Raw genomic sequence first — 22,817 nt, forward strand, 5'->3', positions numbered from 1 at the left:
CTGGGTTACTTCACTTAGAATGACATTCTCCAGGTCCATTCATGTTGCTACAAATGGCATTATTTTATTATTTTTTTTATGGTTAATAGTAGTCTATTTTACAAATATACTACTACCTCTTTATCCAGTCATCTGTCAGTGGACATTTAGGTTGTTTCCATGTCTTGCTATTGTAAATAGTGCTGCTGTGAACATTGGGGTGTAGGTGTCTTTTTGAATTAGGGTTCCTTCTGGATATGTGCCTAGAAGTGGGATTGCTGGGTCATATGGGAGGTCAATTTTTTGTCTTTTGAGGAACCTCTATACTGTTTTCCACAATGGCTCCACCAAACTTCATTCCCACCACAGTGTAGGAGGGTTCCCTATTCTCCACAGACTCTCCAGCATTTATTGTTTGTGAACTTCTGAATGATGACTATTCGGACTGGCGAGATGTGATATTTGATTGCAGTTTTGATTTGCATTTCTCTGATAATGATATTGAGCATTTTTTTATGTGCCTATCGGCCATTTGTATGTCTTCATTTGAGAACAGTCTCTTTAGGTCTTCTGCCCATTTTTGGATTGAGTTGTTTGTTTTTCTTTCTTATGAAGTTTAAAACTGTTTGTATATTCTGGGAATTAAGCCCTTGTCAGTCTCATTTATTGCAAATATTTTCTCTCATTCCATAGGTTGTCTTTTTGTTTTGCTTACTGTTTCCTTTGCTGTGAAAAAGCTTGTAAGTTTAATTACATCCCACTTGTATATTTTTGCTTGTATTTCTATTGCTTGAGTAGACTGCTCTAGGAGAACATTGCTGAGATGTATGCCAGATGTTTTCCCTATGTTTTCTTCTAAGAGTTTTATAGTGTCTTGTCTACATGTTTAAGTCTTTAAGCCATTTTGAATTTATTTTTGTGTATGCAGTGAGGGAGTAGTCTAACTTCATTGATTTACATGCAGCTGTCCAGTTTTCCCTACACCATTTTCTGAAGAGGCTGTCTTTATTCCATTGTATGTTCTCACCTCCTTTGTCAAAGATTCAATGACCAAAAGTTTGTGGGACTATTCTTGGTAATTTTGTTTATCCGTTCATTGATGGATGGATATTGTTTGTAACCTTTGGCTACTCTGAATGATACTGCCATGAATATTGATGTGCAAGTTTTTGTGAGAATATGTTTTCATTCTGTTGGCTGTACAGTTGGCCCGCCATATCTGTAGTTTCCACTTCATGGATCCAGATGGCTGATTGTAAAGGGACTCGAACATCCTTGGATTATGGAATCCAGGATGGGGTGTTCCTGAAACCAACCCCTCGAGGATACTAAGGGATGACTCTACATGTAGGAGTGAAATTGCTGAGCCATATAACTCTAACCTTTTGTGGAAACAACAGACTTCTCCCAAGAAGCTGCACCATTGTCCCTTTCCACTGGCCGCATATGAGGTATCTCTGCCTCCTGAACAACACTTGTTATTGTCCATGTTTTGATTATAACCATCCTGGTGGTTGTAAAAATCGATCTCATTTTCATTTTGATTTGGCTAGTGATGCTGAGCTTGTTTTCATATGCTTATTGGCCATTTCTGTATTTTTTTAAATCCTTGGAAATTTTAAAAATTGGGTCGATTTTCTTTGTATTGTTCAGGTGTAAGCATTTGTTATGTATCCTGAATACTAGTCTCTTATTAGATACATGCTTTGTAAAATTTTTCTCCTATTCTGCAGATTGTGCTTTCACTTTAGTTCTTTTAAACATTAAAACAATTTCTTTACAGGTGAGGTAATTAGATGTATTGATTTATTTTATTTTTCTTGCTAATCACGCCCTCTATCAGTTGAGATACCCCCTTCCCCTGTCATTTCACTTTCTTGATGATGTCCTCTGTAACAAAAAGGTTTTAATTTTGATGAAGTCCAGTTTATCTGCTTTTTTCTTCTATCACTTGTGCTCTTCGTATTGTATCTAGGAAACCAAAGCCTATCCTTGGACCTCAAAGATTTATACTGTGTCTTTTTTTAGAAGGTTTATAGGTTTAGTTTTTACGTTTCTGTCTCTGATCCATTTTGAATTAATTTTTATTTGTTATATAAAATATGGGGGTCCAGATTCCAGATTCATTCTTTTGCCTGCAGATACCCAGCTTTCCCTGCACCATTTGTTGAATAGACTATTCTTTCCATGGAGTGTTGTTGGCACACTTGTGGAAAACTTTGTTTAAATGTAAGTTTTTTCCCCCTGGGATTTTATTGTGTCTCATAGATTTATTTATCCAAACTTATGCCAGTAACATACTGACTTAGTACTATAGCTTTTTAGTACACTTTAAAGTGAGTCATCCCACTTTGCTCTGCTTCTTCAAGATTGCTTTGGCTGTCCTGGGCCCCTTGCACTTCCATATGAATTTTGGGATAAGTTTTTCAATTTTTGCAAAGAAGTCAGTTGGAATTTTGATAGGGATTCCACTGAATTTGTAAATTACTTTGGGGAGTCTTAACATTTTTAACAATATTGTCTACCATTCCATCAACATGAGATGTCTTCCATATATGTAGATCTTTTAAAATGTATTGGTGATACTTCAAAATATTCAATGTACAAATCTTGTAAATTTTTGTTAAATGTATCTCTCATTTAATTTTTAATGCTGTTGTAAATGGAAAATCTGAGCTTCTTGGGGTAGGACTATATATCAATTTGTTTATTTCTAGGATTTCTATGCAGCAACTACCCTAGGTTTATATTTGCAACATAAATCTATCCACAACTCTTCCCACCCCCATGTTATAAGAAACCAAGACCCAGGTTAAGCTACCTGAACACCTATGTGGAATTGAGAAATGAGACCCTTGGGTGGGGCTTTTTGAAGATGATACTGAGAGCTTATTTAGGATGGCTTCATCTTAATTTCTTTTAAACAACACTTTCGGTGTAGTCAGATATATTAAGAACATGCCCTTTTGATGTGCAGAGGAGCTAAGACTATTATCAAATAATTTCTAGAGAGAGTGTTGTACTTGAAATCTAATTTGCATCAATCTTTGAAGATTTATGTTTCAGGAGCTTTGACTAAAGAACACCTGTCTTTATTCATTAGTGACAATTAAATGCTCAAGCAACATGTAATAGTCTGAGAAACTGCCCCCGCCCCGTAGTGCTGGGTGGCTGCAGCTGTAACAGGAGTCAGCGCTTACCTTTCCCAGTATGCTTGTGCTGATCCGCTCAAAGAGGTTCGTCCAACAGTGTGTCAGTTGTCTGTTGGACATAGCCATAAAACATTGAGTTAAGGTTGCTGGAATGCATTATATTCTTATTAATAATAAGTAAGCACATATTGAGTACTTACTGTATGTTGGGAATTGTCCCTCAGCCTCACATGAATATTATTTCTCTTAAAACCTCACATATTTTCTTGTTATTCTCACTTTACAGATAAGGAGACTGAGAATTAAGTCTTCTCTCTTTTGGGTGGAGCTCATTATCAATGACGGGAAGTTGTAAGGAAAAAGATATTGATTCATCCTGAGAAAACAGTTTTCTGAGAGTCAGCAGTAAAGAAGTTGGACACTGAAGAAGGTGATCATTGTTCGATTGAGACGAGCCCCGGGTTGTACGGAGTCAGCATCCCTGTCCTGGACACAGCCAGTGTAGAGCTGCGTGGTGGGTGAGGCGGCGATGCCGTGCAGGGAACGCAGATGCCGGGCCATTGGGCTGTGCTCAGGCCCTGTGGGGCTTTCTCCTAAGGGCAGTGGACAGTCATTGACAGATTTTAAGTAGGGGAGTGGGGTGCTCTCGTAGATCACTTTTGTCTTGTAGAATGCTTAGAAACATTTAGAAGGCTCAGCTGGAGGTGATGTGATGAGTCAGATTAGGGTGGCTGCCAGGTGTAGGAGTGTAGAATTTTCAAGTGGTTTTCAGTCCCAGTTTTGTGGCTCAGTAGCCATGTCACTTTGGATGATGCACTCAAGGAAGAGAAACAATTTATCTAATCAATAAATGCAGTGATGTACCGACCTCCCAGGACTGCTGTGGAGATCCAGTGAGATAACGTGTGCACAGTGTGCAGCATGGTACCTAGCACAGAGTCAGTGCTGAGTGAGTGCCAGTGAGTATCTGGTAGGACAGGTGTGGGTGGTGGGACTCGGTGACTGAGGAAATCTGGGCCCTGAAGGAGGGGTCCAGTCACATCTGTGAGTGATGGGCCTGAGCTCGGAGAGGCAGAGAGACCTTGCCCCCCGACCAGGGGCCCTGGGCAGGACGGCTATGGGAGGAGAACCGTGAAGTCAGCTCTTTGCAGGTGGAGTTGGAGTTGCCCTTGCGACATCTAAGTGCAGTGTCACGAGCTCAAAGAGGAGATCTGGGCCCAGGCTGTGAATTTTCCTATAATCTTAATCCCTGAGGATGCTGAGGTAGTGATCACTGAACGTGAAGACATACTTTACAGGACAAGTGAATAGTAGTATCATCTCTGTCATCAAAGCTCACGTCTCTTTATTCATCACCCACTTTGCTAATTGGGTACTTACAGAGCTCACTTCACCGACCTCCCCTGGGCTCAGGCTCCACAGTAAAGAGCTGGTGAGCCTCCCTCCTTTCCAGAAGACGAGACATTTTGCTGGTAGCCTTCTGTAACTAGCCAGACTTAGAATTTTATTTTGTTGATTTAATTCTATTTTCTATTAGCCATCTCCTGACAAGAGAGACCTTTTACCTCATGGTCATATTTCAAATAGCTGTTACTGAGAATTGCTGATCTGATCCATAGAGTAATTATTATATTAACCTTGTAGAGTACTTATCATTTTTCTGTCTTTGCCCTTTAATTTTGTATGCCCTTTCTCTATCCTTTTTGGGGCCTTAATTTTTTTTAATTAAAAGATGTCTGTTTGCAGTTAAGAAAACAAAAGAAAAAATACATATGATAGCTAAACATAGAAAATATCTAGTGTGTTTTCTGTCTTGGCAATGGAGGGTTGTAGAAACTTGTGAAAACCTTCATTACACAGGTTTCTTAAAATGCGGATTAAGAAATAAAACCTTCTTTCTTCATCTTACAAGCTGCACAGCTAATTGTCAAGAAAGTGAGGGGAAATCCTCAGAAGCCAAGACAAACCAGAAAGCAGGGATTCTGGGTGATACATGAGCCTTAGAAGCCCTGGGGTGCCTGTTGGCTCCTGTACTGAGTTTCAGTTGCCTTGACAGTAGGGCAGGGGGTTAGCCCGAAGCCTCTCACACTGGGAGTTGGATGACTGATCATATGTAAGGCCAAGCCCATTCCGAGAAGCATGGTTTACTAAAGGGTGAACTAGGAAAAAAAAATTCCTCAAGGCAAGACAGTTAGGAAAGTCAATTTTGTTGGAAGAGGGGAAAAATTACAAATCCAAAATAAGGATATAGTTTAAAGCTCTTCTGGCATGAGAGTGACCACAAACTCCTGGCAGAGAAGCACAGCTACTCCTGGAATGAGAAGCTGTGGTTTGAATGAATCAGTGAGCAGCCATTCCGAAAAAGGCCTCCAGAGTCTTGTGGATCAAGATACTGGACGGCAAACACCTCTCTTCCAAGGTCTCATTCAAATAACTGGAAATGTTTTAAAGGAAAGAATCCATAATCATAGTTCTGTTTATTAACATTACTATATGCTAGGAATTCAGAAGTGACTATGGAGTTGACTCCTCATTTATGGACCTTACTTTCTCTTTGGGGAGAAAAACTGACATAGTTGGGGAGCTTGGTAGAGGGAGGTGTTAGTCTGTTGCAATTAGCCAAGAGAGGAGATTAAGAAAGCAGTGAAGGGTGGGTGAACTTTTTAGCTGAGGACAGATAGTCTTGTTCAGTTGGCTTTTAATTGCAGGCTCAATGAGCTGTCAGTGGAGGGAATAGATCTTACGGAGGATGGACTTAGCTCAGGCCTCTTTAGAATGGACACGTGAAACTGGAGAAAGAGAGTGAAATCTGTGCAGACATTAAAGTTCACTTGAACATGCTCCATCCCTGAGCCAAAGATAGGACAAATATGCAGCACTTCTTAAGGACAGAGGAGTGGTTTCTAAGGTTCTCCAAGAATGAATCCCAGGGAAACGGGATGGCCAGGTGTCAAACTGTGACTTTGCTCTTTGGACGGTGTACCCACCAAGGGTATTGGACTTTTATAGTTTTCCATTTCTCTTTAATACACGTCAGGTGATTAGGACGTGGGCACAAGTATTTGACACCTTGTCGAGGCGACTTTGGTTACCTGCCTAGAAGCACGGGCACTGCTATGGCTGCGTCATACATCTTGCCGCCCATCCCGTTCCCCGGCTCAGTGATCACGGCAGAGTGGTCCCTTGTTGACCTGTCCGTCTCCTCTGTGACATCATAACCCATGAAAAGACCGGAGCGTATTAACGTGGTTTTCTTAAAGTCAAAGGAACAGATCAAATATGGATTCAGATTTGTTCTTTCCTACTTCAGTAGTGCCATGGAGAAGGCAGTTTGGGCAGCTTTTTGTAGGGCCCTGGAGGCTTTCTCTCTCAGCCTCTGGGCACCTTTATTGAAAACCCTTCATAGCTGTCTGGAGTGCTGTAAAACCACTCCGCCTGTTTTGCCCTGAAGATGTGTTCAGTTTATAACTCATCTCTACTCCTTGGAAAACAACTCAATAAAAACTCAGTTGGTTTCCCACCAGCCATGGGCAGGGGTGGGCGTTACCTTGTTATTATTTCATAAAATAAAAATAACAATAATAATAATAATAGTAATAATAATAATAAATAATAATAATAAAAGAAGTCTTAAAACAGCACTGGGCACATTGGAGAGAGTCAATAAATGCTTCCTGGCTTAAGTCAAAAGTGATGACTCAGTGATTCCATGGCTGCTGTATTTGCTGAGCTAATTACTCCTTTGCTCCATTACACATTTTTTTTAACTGAAAAAGAAATACATGCAATTGGTTAAAAAAATTCAAACAGAGCACAAAACTACACAAGTGAAAGAAGTTTACACTCATCCTCTGTTCTTCCAGCCCTCCCTGGAGATGCCACTGTTTACTATCCTTTGGATGCTTTTCCAGATATGGTATGCACATTCCCAATTATGTATGTAAATTCCTTTAAAGTTTTAGTTATTTTTAACTTAAAGGGATTTAAATCCTCAAGTGGCTTCTGCTCGGGTAATAGAACAGAACAAATCTGACTGCATATTAGATCTTTTCATTTGACTTTAACCCTATGCTCTGTCTCCTAGGCTTCATCTTGCTTGTAAAACAATGTTGCTTAGAGCCTGAAATATACAGGAGAGCCTATTCTGAAGGCTCTGACTTTTAAGGATATTTAACACTTTTTCATTCATAAAAAGATAACAAATTACAGAATAGAAAATAACGTTTGTTTTGTTGGAGGTTTACAGAGATTTGACCCAGGCAGATAGCTGCAAAAACAAAGGATTCTAAAAACAAAGAATTCCTACACCAGGAAGATTGCAACAACCAAGCACGTAGGAATGGAGCCTGAATTCTGACTTGGGGAGATGGTTTTCCAGGACATTAGTTTGCCATCTAGGTCTACAGAGACTTGCTATTCCTTGCCCCAACACCTGGTCTCCCAACTTATTGGCCTGTCCTTCACTGAGGAGAATGAATTTGGACTCGGTAGCACTCCTATCTCCCTAGCAAGCAGGGCACTGGAACTGAGTGTTATGGAAACAACAGCCCAGCCAAGAAACAAGCACCACTGGGAGGGTTGGAGTACTCAGATTTATTATGCCTGCGGGCTCAGAGGGGCTTCTGCTCCGAAGTTCTGAGCAACTCCAAGACGTGCACATGAGGTTTTAAAGGGTTAATTACAAGTAAGGGGTATTAGCCAATAAGGCTCAAACAACAAAAAGCAAGGAATCAGTACACTGGAGCTTATCAACTTGTAATAGATCATGTTACTGACACCTGTTGAGGTTGGATTTACGAGTTAGCCCAGCAGAATTTAGATCAGTAAACCGACACTTATCACACTTAGATTTGTGACTTAGCTTGTTAGCCCAGCTGGGCTTTTCCTTTACATGAGGATAGCTCTCCCACACCCAGGGAACTACTGTGAACCCTTGGTGGTTCCACTAGGGTGGGGTGTGGTTTACCCAGGAGGGATGGGGACTGTGCACCAACACTCAGGCAGTCTGCTCTGTCTGGGGCTCTGATCTTGTACCACCCCTCTCCCCGCCAGCCCAACACCTGGGAGAGTGGAACTAAGGCAGAGATCATGCCTGCCTGTTTCCCAGCGTGTAAAAGGGGAATAGGTACTCTTCCCAAGGTAGTTCTGAGCGACAACACCTGCGGGTGCTTGGTTCCCAGAGCAACAGAAAACCCAGCTCCGCGTGGGGGCAACGGGTGTGATACCCATAGGGGTTCTGCTGAAGCATCAGATGGAGGGCTGGATCAGAGATGTAAAACATGAGCTGCGGGCCTTGAAGGGTAACAGAATGGTACAGAGGCAGGACTGCCGCCTCCTTCGGGGTGCCCCCAGAGGTAAAGCATTTTCTCTCCATCTCCGCTACGACCCTCCCCTCTCCAGATCCATCCCTTTTCTCTGCTCTTCCTGTCCATCTGTCTCCCTCCACTTTTCCCCTCCTCTCCTCCCCCTCCCATCTTCTTCCTCCCTCGCTGCCCCACCTTCTCTCGCAGAACCCAGAGTGTATCGCTGGCCCTCCTGCGCATGGGCAGTCGGTGCCAGCTGGACCGCGGGTTGGAAGCTCCAGCTCCGAGCCGGGGATCGGCCCCAAAGGCTTCTCATCTCTGTCGACCGGTAGGCCTTTAGCTCCTGCCCGGGGCAGGGGCCTCTGGCTGTGGCAGTGCAAGTTGGGGGGCTCCCGGGGAAGGGGTCAGTCGGCTGCGGGAGGGCGGTCGGCATGTCACAGCCCCCCAGGGCGCCAGTCAGCCTGTGTTCAGCTGAATTGCTCTGGCCAGACCCCTCTGCCAGCGCCACCTACCCCGGCGCCCCGGCCACACCTGTCCATGGCCAGGTGGGCACCTGCAGCCTCTCACCCAGCCGGGCCCCCCTAAGACCGTTGCTGGCATCCCCTTCCCCTCTCCCGCCGGCGAGTCCTCTCCTCCCGGGCTGCCTCTCCTCGGCCGCCGGCCCGTCCCCGCCCCTGGGCGGGCTGTGTCCTGGGCGGGCGGGGTCTGCGGACCCGAACGGGGGCAGGCGGCTGGGGCTGGGGCTGGCCTCCTAGCGGGGCTGCAACCCGCGTTTCCACAAAACCCCCCCCGCTTTCCCTGCCCCGCGACCCCGGGGCTGCCCTGCTCTTCCTTTCCTGCTCCCTGAGGACAAGCTCTGCGGCGTGGGCGCTGCTCCCTGGGCTGAGAGCCTCCGGCTGTAAAGCCCAGCTTCTGGTGGAGTAGGGAAAGTGGATCCTCAGTGCTGAGCGAGCTTCTGTCTCCTCCCTCAGTGTTTCTGCCCCAGGTAAGTACCTTGAACACTTTCAGGAGTTATGATGGCGGTGCTTGTTGATGTCACGTGTTTTTATAGTGCCAGGGATTACAGTGTTGAAAGCAGGGCTTGGTTCAGTTAAAAATGAGCTGAAGGCATGAGGCTGTGACATGCTCCTTCCTTCCCACTCCCAGTGTGAAACGTGTAACCGTCGATTTTAAAAAGATAGTTACAGTCCCTAACTAGCCCAGCCCAGCTAGGGTGCGTTAACAGGAACAGCACCACCAGAGGCGTTGGAGACCCAGGGACATTGCAGTCCTAAAGAGCTCCTGGCACAGTTTGGTTTGTTTTGGTTTTTTGTTTTTCTTAAATCGTGGGGCAGACTAGTAGTATAGAGGGAAAAATAATTGTCAAGAAATATTTTTTCATATAACAGCTTTATTGTGATATTGTTCACACACCATGAAGTCCATCCATTTAAATGGTACAATTCAGCAACTTTTAGCATATTCACAGTGGTTCAACAATTATTATTCCAGAACGTTTTCATCACATCAGAAAGACCAGTGAAAATGAGTGACATACCCACCCTTCCTCAGTGGTGTTTCTAAAGAAGTCTCATGCCTATTCCTGACCATAAAATAACTTGTTACATTCCATGAAATATCTGGTAGGAATTCTAATCAGAATTGCAATGAATCTGTGTATCAAAACAGGAAGAATTAATGTCTTTATGGCATAAATTTCTTCTACCCATGAATATATCTGGGACTGTATCTTTTCATCTCTCCAGAGCCTGGCCCATGGGAAGTCCTCACTAATTGTTGGGCTTGTGAATGATGAGATTCTATACATTGTTAGTTGCTACTGTAGTCTTTCACAGAAGAGAAAAGTAACCTCCGTGAAGCCAAGTGACTCTCTAATGGTCAGAAAGAGTGACAGCCAGTGCTGGAGTGATCCAGTGGACTTGGTGCTTGCAACCAGGATTCTCCAGCACCTACAGCTAAGGGGATTACAGTATTCTTTTTTTTTCTTAATGGCGTTGCTTTTATTTTTAATAATTTTTTAAATTTATTTTTTATTTAAGTGTAGTCAATTTACAATGTTAGTTTCAGATGTACAGCAGAGATTCAGTTATAAACATATGCATATGTATATACATATGTATTATATTGTTTTTAGTAGAACTCATTACAAGAAATTGAATATAGTTCCCTGTGCTATATAGTAGGCCCTTGTCATTTATTTTATATTTATTAACGTGTATCTGTTAATCTCCCCTTTCCTGCCTGCTAAGCACAGTTTGCTTTCTATGTCCATGAGTCCATTTGTAGCAGCACCATTTTTCCTTGTAATATATGCTCTTTGGCTGTTTTCAGTTTCAGTAATTCCATGTTATCTTTGAGCGCTTTTCTTCTGGTGGCCTTTATGTGGTTTGCACACGTGGTAATAGAGATCTGTGTTTGGGAGAACTCCAGGCCTCGTGTAGTCCCTGGTACAGAGTGCCCACTGAGTTGATGCTTGAACTGGGAAAAAAAAAACATAGTAAATGTTGGAATTTCCACTATGGTTGAGACTTCCAGGTTTCTGTAACCTGTTTACCCCACCTTATTATTGGCTGCCCCCATACTGGGTAATTTGGTGGAATTTCATGGTATGGTGGTGTAGAGACAGGGACTTGTATGCTTCTTTTCTTTCCGTTTTCTAACACTCATTCTCCTGGGCCTCCCAGATCCTCCCCCAGTAGTGCCCAGAGCTGGCTTGGTGCTGTGCTGAGGCAATATTTTTTAATAAGGCCCTTTCCTCATCTCTTCTGACCCTCCATTTCTTTATCTGCACAATGAGGGCTTAGACTAGATAAGTGCTTTTCAGTTTCTTTTAAAGCCATGTTTCCTTTGAGAAACAGAAAATGCAAATCTCTCCTCCCATCCCAACACTTTAGATTTTGTTACTTCCTGCAAGGAGTCAAATAGCTCTTTGTGGAAAATTGATGTGATTGTGATTCCAGGTGGCACAGAAAATACTCTTCAGAGATTTATTACAGGGAGAGGGCAGAAAAGGGGCAGTATGTCACACTTTCTAGTGTGAGCACTGGAGCAGGGGCTTGGATTTAAATATGGTGTCTGTCGTGGCCTCTTTTTAATGTTGCACAATGTGACAAACCTCTCTACCTCAGTTTCTTGATGTGTCAAGTTGGGGTGATAATATTTTAAGGCTTTTGTGAAACAATATACACATAATCTCTTTGTGTCTCAGTAGAAACAAGACCTGCAAGGGATTCAGGGATTTAAAAAAAAAAAAAATCTTGCCCATAGCACTATGTCGCTGTGTATTTTAAATTTCCTGGAGGGTGATGGTTGAGTCTAAAGTCCATCGTGGGACAGGTGGCCCATAGTTCTCTATGCCCCAGATTGCCCCCTCCTCCCCAGTCCTCTTCCTCAGTCCAGGATGAAGTTCCCTAGTAGATTTACACAGAGGTCTTGTGGAAATGGCTTTTCATTTTATTGTTTCACCAAGAAGGGCTGCCATCATGATCTCTGTGGTCAGGTTTTGAAGGGCTGCCATCTTGATGTCTAGTCAGGTGAAGGCTATGCAATTGGGAGTTTCTATGTAATAAAAAGGAAAAAAATTACAAATAGAAAATTAGAACAAGGGTGGTGACAGGGACTCTTGGAAGTGAGCACCATTAGCTTTGTTAGCTTCAGGTGCAGTGGCCTCTTGCCACGAGGACCCATCCTCTTGCTCTGAATTTGGAGGGACCTGTGGGTTCAGTGGGAATGTTAACTGAGTGTATCTCATGTGCTGGGCATTGTCCTATTTTTTCTGTGTGTTCTTTTTTTGAGACAGTGAGCACATTTAACCTCAATAGCTTCTTTAAAAAGGTAGAAATTTTATTTTGAGATATAATGTAGATTCCCATGTAGTTGTAAGAGATAATATGGAGAGGGCCTATCGACACTTTTCCCAGTTTTCCTTAATGGTTCCATCTTGCAAAGTTGGGGTACGATTCATTACTGATTCACTAACAATTTGAGGTTTGTGTTATTGCCATCATTTCTATTCACGATTAAACTGGGGCTTAGAGAAGCACACACGCCTGCCCTGGTCACCCACATGGTTAGTGTAGAGACGGGTGGAAAGTGGGCTTGGGATTTCCAAGCAGTACCATTATGATGGTCTGTGGCAGGGAGCAGCATTCATTTTGCTTGTTTATTCATTCATTCAACAAACATTTATTGAGTAAAATCTGTGGGTCAGATGCTTTCATAGGGTTATCTGATTCTTCAGCAGTACTGAGAATCAGGTATTATTTACTTTTTTTTAAATCTGAGAAAATTAGCTCTGAGAGGTTATTACCACCCCGAAGGAAATATAGCTCATAAAGGAGGGATAGTAAATTTGTAGTCACCCCTTTTTATGCAGGTGGTACCCTAGGCATTTTACATTTGCAAACTTCCGTAATCCAGATATATTCTTGTAAGGCAAGGATTTTTTTTTTTTTAATTGAAGTATAGTCAAGTTTACAATGTTGTGTCAATTGCAAGGTGTTTTTTGAATTTTGAATTAAAAAGTATTTTTTGAGGAGGGTAATTAGGTTTATTTATTTGTTTCATTTATTAAAATGTGGTACTGGGACCTCGTACATGATAAGCATGTGCTCTACCACTGAATTGTACCCTCCTCCCCAAGGCAAGTTTTCTTATCCATTATTCTGCAGCTTAGGGGTTCAATTAAATTGGAATTGAAATCCAGATCTTTTGTTCCTACTGTTGTCCTTTTCTTTATATTCTGCTGAAGGGGGTTGCGGAAAGCAGTTCCTTTTTTCATTTCTTTATTCCGCATTTTTGAGCAGTGACTTTGCATCAGGGCCTTGCTAGGTGCTTTGAAACAGAAAACAAGAAATGACCCTTCTCTGCAGGGGCAGGAAGCCTAGACCAAAACCTGGGTAAAGTGATCCGAGCTAAGGTAGCCATGTGCAGGCTCTGAAGGACAAACTGTACCACTGGATTTGCTTGGGCTTCCCCTGCCTTCTGGCTGGTACACACCAGGTCACCGCAACCCAGAAGCGCCCACAGCACACAGCACAATATTTACCTCGATCTCCTCTCCCCTCTCGGCAGGGCCTGCAACATGAGAATCCCTGACTACGTGCAGTGTGCTGAGGACTATGAGACTCTTCCCGTGGTGGTCAAACCAGTGGGGATCATCTCAGAGGAGAATTTCTTTTGCATCTATAAGCGAATCTCCTTGGTGAGCTAGATCAGCCCGTGCAGCTCCCAGGGCACACTCTGTACGCACTACAGGCACCACTATGCGCCCAAGAATGGATGGGGCGTCTTCCAGACCCACCGCATGGTTGTGGGCCTTGTCACCATTACCGACTTCCTCTCGGCCAAGGCCTTCGAGAAGCTCCACGTGCAGAGGAGCTGTATGGCATCACGCTTAATGACTCTCAGCTCTTTGTCTTTGTGCTGCATGGGGAGGTAAGCCAAGCAGCCGCGCACCGACGTGGCCTTCAATCTACGAGGACTGCAGGGTGGTGGAGAAGAGGATCGAGGACTTCACTGAGTCACTCTTCATCTTGCTCAAGTCCAAGTGGCTGGATGGTGCCCCTGACAAGTCTGGGGACAAGATCCCACTCCTCTGCATGCCGTTTGAGAAGGAGGACTTCATGGGACTGGACACAGACAGCAGGTAAGTTTACATGGAGGCCAGTCCACCCTGGCTGTGTGCCGGGTTTCTTCTCTCCATCCAGAAAGGGATCAGCACGGAATAGGACTCTTTTGTATCCAAGGGGGGAGGGAGGTGCAGCCCGCCGGTTTACAGACATTTAAAAGTGAATCCGCCTTTGTTTCAGAGAGATCCTTTTAGTGATAGTGTTAGAGCACTTACTCCTGCTTTTCAGCCAGGACCCTGGTGGGACCCCTGGAGTTGCTGTTCAATAGAGTAGCCACAGCCACTGATGCTAGGAGCACTGGGGAGGAGGCTGGTCTGAGCTGAGATATGCTGTAGTTCAAATGCACATGAGACGCTGAGGCTTGTCTACTAAAAGCATATATACTATCTTGTTACTTCCTCTATTGATTACATGTCAAAATGATAGTATTTTACATACAGTAGATTATGTAAGATATGTTCTTAATATCAGTTTCTAGTACTTGTTTTTTGTTTGTTGGTTTGTTTCTTTGTTTACATTTTTAAATGTGGCAACTGGGAAACTTTCTTTACATGGCTGTCATTTCATTTCTGTTGGGCAGCCTTTCCTGGGACAGTCTCATCCCTTTGCTTATAGATGAGATGCTGAATCCCGAGAGGCAGAAAGAGGCACTGGTTGAGCTGGCTTGGAGCCAGAGTCTCCTGCCTCCCAGGCTCAGCACCTGTTCGGCTCAGGCCCTCTCTTCCTGCCCGACAGGCAGCATGCCATGTTAGGACATCAGAAACACCGCCAGGGACCTCCCAATTAACTCCTTATTCAGGGAAAGGCGTATCACGGAGTATGGGAAAGAGCAGAGAAATGTTCATCCTCACTTTGTCCCTGTGATTAAGTCAACGGCCCCACTTTGCCTCCGAATTACAGACGAGCTCTTCTGGGCTGCCTAACCCCCCAACTTCTGCTCCGTTTCCCCGTGTATCTATTTTGCTGTCCCTCGGGCAGAAGAGGGTGAGATGCCTTTGCCGGGAGGTGGTCCCCCTTTGCTGGGGAGAGTGAGGGAATCTGTGTACCCCCGGCCTACAGCCTCGGTCTTTTTTTCTGGAGAGGGCTCATGGAGGTCCCACAGGTGATGGTCGGACGACCTGGCACGTGCTGCCGGGCCCGCTGTGGAGGCGGTGCTCTGTGATTCTTGAACTTAACTAAGATCAGATTCTACTTTCTGGTTGTTGGTAAGTTGGAGGAGAAGATGCCAGAGAATTGATAAAAAGAATATCCAGATCAGCCCTGTGAGTGATAGGCAAGAGGACCCGAGTCCCACCTGCGTGAGGTGCCTACCGGGCTCTGGATGTATTTCCTGTTCCTCCCGGACATGCTTAAGGAAGGGGCAAGGCATGTCGTGGCCATGATCTGTTCTTGTCCTCACAGGGCCCTGTGATCTACATGCCCGCGCTCCCCATCTGCTCCTTGGAGATGAGGTGTCAGGTTTAGGAGCCTGGGGACTGCTGAGGGCACAGCTACCCACCGTGCTACACCGAGGCTGGCTCCGTTCACCTCACATGTCACCACCTGCTGATCCCCCAGGCATCGGTCAAGGTAGGTGCATCTGTGCAACGTAAGCAGGGACCACCTTCTCCCCCTGGACAGACTGGTGGGTGAGCAGTGGAAGCCTGGAGCCCTGCCCCAGCCCCCAGGCCAGTGCCTCCTCTTTTGTCACAGGAGGCACTGGTGACATTTTTGCTCAGCAACTGCTTGGCTCTGGGTCTGCGGACCCACCAGAGAATTCCTGCTTGTTTTTGCATTTTGAAGTCTGCCCGTGGGATTTGGAGGAGTAGCTGGATATGTGCTTAGCCCATAGTGGTTGACACTGTCACCATTGTTTACCCAGAACCTCGTGTACCAGGCATGGCTCCCGGCATCAAAATATAGCAGCGCATTAAACCTCCCTCCTGGTGCGTCTGTCTGTTTTGGTAACGTAAGGTCTCAGCCAGCATCTTAACGTCAGTGAGATAACGCGGCCAGTGAGCTAGGATCAAGCACGTTCTCCTCCAGTCACTTTTACTCCAATGTTGCTTTTACTATTCCGCAGACATTAATTTTTTAAACAATGCTTTGGTGCAGGAACAGAGCCTAATTCTCTCCTGCTACTCTTGGTGGAAGTGCGTAAAACTGTCCAGCCTGAAATGTGACCACAATTTGTAGCTTAAGACTTGCCTAGACCAATGTATGTGGAGTTTTGATTAGGGGCGCTGACCACGTTGGGGTCCCCCGGCAGCTCCGCTCCCCTCAGGCCCCTGCTCTCCCTGGAGCAGGAGGTGAGGGTGGGTCTCACCATCCCCACGTCCCTGGCCTCACACACTCACGTAAATTCTTGTACGTGCTGTCAAAGTCATTTTTGTTCTTGTGTGTTTCTAATTTTCTGTTGTTTCTCTTTTCCTTTTTCTTTATTCCTTTTTCTCTTGTACTGCCCTGTGAGCATGTTGTTGCGTCTGAAAATGTGGCTGTGCACACCCTGCATTGGAAATAGCTAGATCGCCCTCCGTGCTGTCTCCATCGCTTTAAAAAGCAAAAACTTAACAGCTGCCTTAATCCATGTATTATCCTTGTCATCTTTTTATTTTCTAATTTTTTTAGCACATCACCCACTGGTGTTTGATACCTCTTAAAATCCTTGCTTTAAGGAACCAGTTTGGTCCTCCTTATATTTGGAGACAAATGCGCCCTTATTAAATTTGTTTGATTGTTTTGAAGAAGTGAGATGCGAATTCATTTAGGCGGCTGCTGAGGGATGTTTTTCATGGAGTATTTAAACTTGTAAAGTCAAATTCTGCAGCATCTTGCTACATTCCTTCTTTTACACAAACGTGCTTGGCACTCGGTTACTGGCTGTCGCTGTGTGACGCGCGTGACAGCGCTGCCTGGCCGGCGGTCACTGGTGAGGAAGTGGCAGGCTCGGGGGTGAGCAGCTGTTGGAGGAAGCAGTCACCGTTTTGTTATTTAATTTTTTTTTTTTTTTGCATTTTACTTCTCGTGCCATTTACTTTACTTTGCCTTCACAAAGAGGCAGAAGTTGGTCTAAAATCCGTGCCACTCTTTTGTTCCCTTTACGAGGCTGGTTTATCTGAGTATCAGGACAACATGTCCTTCTCCTAAGTAGCTGGCTCACCTGGATCTGGTGGACATAGGGACTGCTATAGGGGACCGTAGCTTCCACCCTGCTCCAGCCAGTGGGCATTCAGAGCCGGGTCTGTGGTTTGCCTCAGCAGCCGTGCAGGCCTCCCTGCACCGGCCTTTACTTTTAACCCATGTTGGCAGTAAATAGCTGACTCCGTGTCTGTTGCAGCTGACGTCCACCACTGTCGGCCTTGTCGTTAGTTTGCGGTAGTGAGTCTCCAACACCCCAGTCAACTGTGAAGGAACATGCTTTGGCCGACGTAGGACCTTGGATTCTCACCACCACTATGGTTCATCTCACCCGGTGAAAGTGTTTGGCCACCACCATCATGCTGACCATGAGGCCTTGTTTCTCCTTTCATGATCTGGTCCAAATGTGGACACTTCAGTTTTCACTGAATTTGTCTCGCTTCAGACAGGAGAGAATATCTGAAGGAGTCCATCTCATTGTGGGTGGGGAACAGATCAGAAGTAAATGTCGCAAGTAGAAGGAGTCTAGTCTGTCCAGGTTGGCAAATGCAGGGTGGGATCTGTGATGGCCGGGCTATGCACTGTACACAGGCCTTTCCCGTGGCTCCCGAGAGCCCAGGGGTCGGAGTGAGAACAGCCTGGCCTGGGTTCCTCCATCCTCGTCTGCTTACTGACAACTGTGTCTGCTAATTAGTAGCTCCCCCACACCTCGGGCCCTTCAAATCTCAGACCACGGGAGAACCTTGAGTCCCTTCTCCTGGGCCTCCTTTGTGAGAATACAGTGCCTTCTGAGGTGAACAGTGGCAGGAGATGCCTCCCCCTCCAGGGAGCACCCTTTGGAGGACTGTGACTCAGTGCACCATGCTGTGAGCTTGTGGGGTTCCGGCCGTGGTCCCTGCAGAACCAGACTTGAGATGGGCTTAGTGACGGATATAACAGGACTGATTCCAGGGCAGGGCTTGGGGGAGGGAACAGTGGAAATTGAATGTGACCTCAAACACATAGGTGGGTGCTGGGGCTTTTACTAAAATGGGGTGTCTGGGAGGTACCTGCCAGGAATCGAATTCCAGAGTAAATGGCGGACATGAGGCATTTTTAAGATGCCATTTGTCATCCAAGTTAGGACTTCAAAGAGGCACTCGGGTCTATGGCCCTGGGGCTCAGGTGAAGGAGCCAGACTAGAGATACACGTTGGGAGTCGTCATTCTTAGCTGGTGTTCACAGCCACGCTTGTGAATTAGATCATCTTGAGAGCTGCAGACTGAGGATGAGGGGGGGCAGGGCTGTGCCTGGGTTGGAGGAAAGCCCAGACCATGTAGCTTTCGTGTGTCAGTCTGCGGCGTTTGCGATTTTCAGACTAATGCCGTTTATCCTTAAGGGGCCGGGGGTTGGGCAGGGCCAGCCTGGAAGAAATCTGAAAGGAGGGTCGTGGCCACGTGTGTGTCTTGGGAAGATGCAGATTCTGCAGCGTCCGGGAGGGTAGACTTCGAAGAAGCTGGAGTTGGAGTGGGGAGAAAGTAGTCACACTCACCTGTGAGGGAGGGAGGGCGTCCTTGGGAGTCGCCACCCTACTGGACTCGCTTTCCAATGAACAGAAAGCAATCAGACTGGATCTGAGGTGAGAAGAGATGGGCCCTGGGAGGGGATCCAACCTGGAGAATGGTGCATGCAAAGTTCTGGAATAGTCTCCCTGAAAATTTGAGTTAAAAATACCCAGACTCTTAAGAACATTGATAGTGACTGGGGAGGAGGCAGTTGTTTTTCTGGCCTCCTAAGGGTAATTCATGTATTCAGGGATACACAGAAGATTCGGGCAGTCTTTTCCAGGGGTTTGATCCTTACCAGGGGGAACAGTGCAAGTTTAAAGGGGGCGAAGGGCAGCAGAGGGAAGCTAGTCAGTCCCCGTGTCAAGTACCAGTCGGCAGCCCTACATGAGTGTTGCATTCTCATCCATGCCTCCCAGGTGGGCGATGGCAGCTCCCTTTTGCGGATTGGGAAGCCTTCTCAGAGGGGTTAAGGAATTGGTCCGTTTAGCGGCTAGTAAATGCTGTAGCAGGATTCAAGAAGGGCCTTGTCAGACTTCAAGGGCATGTTCTATCTACTAATTCCGGTACCTCTCTTTTGAACCTGGATTGGTGAATTGGGTCAGTTTTGGAGCCTTTCACAAAAAATACGATTTAAGTGTCTCAGGACAGTTTCACAAAGCTCAGTGTTCTTTGATGGTTCAGAAGCACCGCAGTGCTTTTCGCCCCACAGAGGTAAGGTCTTACTCCTTGCCGATGACGTGGTTGCAAATGACGTACAGGTGCAAAACCAGACTTAGGAACTTCTGAAGGGAAACTCTCCAGTTCTCCCTTGATCGGCTTTCTTCCACGGGATGTAACTGCTGCAGCATAGGCCTGAGCTTTCCATATGGAGTGAGGTTTTGGTAACCAAAGTTAGCATAAAACGGTCAGATGAAGAAAATCGACGTTGACAATTTATTTTTGGGTTACATTAGTGAAGATATTCTATCAGTTAATGACCCATATATCGAATGAAATTGAGTACAGAACATTGCAATTCTTACTTTCTATTTAGAGTTCTCTTACAGAGTAAGGTTGCCTGCTTTGGAACATCAGCTCCACCACCACGGCACCTATCAGTGTGTTGGTGTGATTGCATTTACGCAGTGAATGTAATCTGGGCTTCCTCAGCCCCAAACACTCCAGTGCAGAATCACGGGCTATAGCCATCTCTTAGTCACGCAAATACTTCTAAAATTATATGATGCCAGAAAAGAAAGAAGAGGGAGAGAGTGATTGCCTTTATCAAAGTTCCTTTCTATTCTAACTGCAAACTGTTGTTGAACAGCTCTGGTTTCCTTTGGATATGAATATATACATTTCTTTGCATGTAATCTGGGTTTTGGACTAGAACACCAAGCTCTTGCTGTCCACAAGCCACAAAATTATTAGCCAAATTGCACAGGTGTGAAATAGTTTATACTTTTTTCTGAGAAAGAATCCTTGAATTTGGGACTTGGGCTGTGATTTTTGCTTTTTGCTTCCCCCACCCCTCTTGTAATCTCTCACTCCTTCTCAAGTGGCCCCCAAGAGTTCGTGGTTTCAAAGGTGTGGGCAAACACCCAGTTGGTCACCATGTACTGTTGCTATAGATGGAGCCCTGCCAAGACCTAAAGGACATTATCAGAGAGGACTTCCTGGAAGAAATGGGCTCTACATTCAATCGTGAGGACAGAGTAAGTGTCAGCCAGGAGAAGGAGTCAAGCGTGTGGCTCAGGTAGCAGGGGCAGCCCGGGCAGAGGCCTGGAGGCTTGTGGGGTGGGGAAATGGGGAGAGTGTCCTGTGTGGTCCAGGGTGGAGTGTTCCCCTGCTTGGGAGGACCCTGGAGAGAGCCTTGGGTGAAGGGCTTTGGAAGACGTTGGGTTTTATTTGAACAGACACTGGAGGCAGTGAAGGGTGTCAGCAGGAAGTGACCCTCAGGAAAGGTACTTCTGGTTTTGCTTCTGATATTCTACAGACAGAAGTGTCGGGACTGGCGAGAGCAGGTCTGTCTGTCCCTTTGAGACCCACCCCGTCATTCATTTATTCATAACACGTGCACTTCTTTGTGTCTAGGGGAGAGTGGGTGGACCCACATTATTAAGCAAAATGTATTTGCTTCTTGTGAGCTTAGCAGTGTCAGAAGTTGACTTAGCCTAGAATGTTCTAGGAATAGAGGAACAAGTTGCGGAGGTTGGAGGGAGGGAAGTCTTCCTTGGGAAACAATCAAAATGAGCCTGGAGGCAAGTGGGAAGTAGGAGCAGGACAGGGGGTCCCTGAGGTCACTGGGGACCTGGGAACTGGGGTGAGGCTGTGTGAGCAGTGTCGGGGGCGGGGCTAGAATTCCACCAGGGAGCCTCTGAAGGGTTTGAAGTGGGGTGATGTAATCAACTTTGTGATTTGGGAAGGCTGCCATTGCTCTGTGTGTGTGTGTGTGTTTGTGTGTAGCGGGGAAGTGGGGGAGGGTGCCACCAACTGGGGGGGGCCACTAGAAGACCATTCACAGGCTGGGAGAGGGGCGTCAGGGCTGCTTGGGGACGGCAGGGGCAGTGTGGATGCCGGATTTCCTTATGGGGAGGGCTTGTTATCGGGGTCGCCCGAGAGGAGACTTTTCGCTTGAAGAAAAGAAATGGAGGCTGCCAGGTGAACTTTCCTCTTCTCTCCTTCCCTGCCTTGTGTGATGATCTTAGCTCAGCCAACTTTTGGAACAGAAGAGCTAAGTTCCAGGGTAGCCCAGGACTTTGTTGAGCTGGTTCGAGTGAGATCTGATAGGATTTAGATTTCTGTTCAGATCTGCATGTTCACTTAGCTAGAAACCTCCCGTCATTTCGATTTCCATGGGGTATTTATTCTTGATAAAGATTGCTTTCTTGGTGAGAGGAAATTTAATACAGCTGTTGTCTTTCTCAAAAAAAAATCATATCTTTAAAGAAATTTAATATTCCAAAGAATAGCAAAATTTAAAAATGATAAAGTAAGGCTTTGGTGTAGTTTCTTTGGTTTCTGAGCTAATGTGGAGTTAGAGCCTTTGCATTACTTAATAGCACATCCTTAGTGAGCTGTTAGTGAGCACCCCAGGCCCCACCTCTCAAAACACCATTAAAGTTTGCTCTGAAATAGTGAGGTCATAAAGGTCTTGTTTGCAGAATTCAAACAGTTTGTTTATATTATGCAACATAGCTCCATTTATAAAATAATAATAGGTTCAAAATTAAGTAAGTGGAATATAATTGATTTTTTTAAAGCTGAAACATAAACTTTCTTGTGCTAATGTTGCAACTGGAAATTTTGAAAAGAAAAATCCTACTGTAATATCATCTACGTGGAATACATATATGACTTCCACATTTGAAAAGTAACGGCGCAGTGGTTTTAGAATTCAGGAGCATTCCAACTCAGATACTGGCATTGATGGTTGCTGGTTTTCAATGAAAGAGCCTAAATTTGCCTTCTTAGCATTTTTTTTTCTTTGCAGTGAGAGGGCTGAGTAGTGCTTTGCCAGCATGAGTTTGGGGGAATTTGAGGGCAGATGTCGTGTAGCAGCAGTGAGATATTTCCATGTGTTTAATTTTCCGGACATCACCAGGGCACATGTGGGGTTTGTGCATGCAGGCTGGGATGCTGCAGGACTCCCTAATCCATCACCGTTATGTCCTGGAGCTGCTCCGGTTAGTGAATAATTTTCTGTGACTTGGAGGTAAAGTGGTCTGATGCAGATGATCAGATATGTACTTAAAGTGCTATTACTTGAAATAAGAGAAACCTAGAAACATGGCTCTAACAATACAGGATGAGGGAGGAGAATTGGCTGAGCTGCGTGCAGTGGGGAGTCTTCTCAGCTGACTCCCACGCCGTGATTCCTGCCAAAATCCGCCCCAGCACTGCACGGTTGTCCTGCCGAAGCAAGCATGCACTTTGCTCAGAAACGCACTGAATTTCCTTGCGACTCTGTATGTTGGTTTTTTTTTTTGAAAGCACATCTTGCCCTTTGCTTAAATGCCATCACTGCAAGTCGCCTCTTACTCTCATCCTTCTGGACCTCGTCCATACATAGATGCTGAATGGATGAACAGAATGTAGAATCTCCATTTA

At 45.4% G+C, this 22,817-nt stretch overlaps 1 protein-coding gene across 1 annotated transcript in view; it reads left to right on the forward strand.

The window, feature by feature from the left end:
- The window catches only part of LOC141573434 (uncharacterized), a 147,830-nt gene that overhangs the window by 76,842 nt on the left and 48,171 nt on the right, over window positions 1-22,817 (forward strand). The window contains exons 23-25 of the mRNA XM_074341570.1: window positions 3,418-9,419; window positions 13,508-14,081; window positions 15,466-15,633. The gene's annotated coding sequence lies outside the window, so the exon portion shown is untranslated. The remainder of the gene's footprint in view (window positions 1-3,417; window positions 9,420-13,507; window positions 14,082-15,465; window positions 15,634-22,817) is intronic.

The sequence above is a fragment of the Camelus bactrianus genome, chromosome 15 (genome assembly GCF_048773025.1).
Source record: "Camelus bactrianus isolate YW-2024 breed Bactrian camel chromosome 15, ASM4877302v1, whole genome shotgun sequence".
Taxonomy (NCBI): Eukaryota; Metazoa; Chordata; class Mammalia; order Artiodactyla; family Camelidae; genus Camelus; species Camelus bactrianus.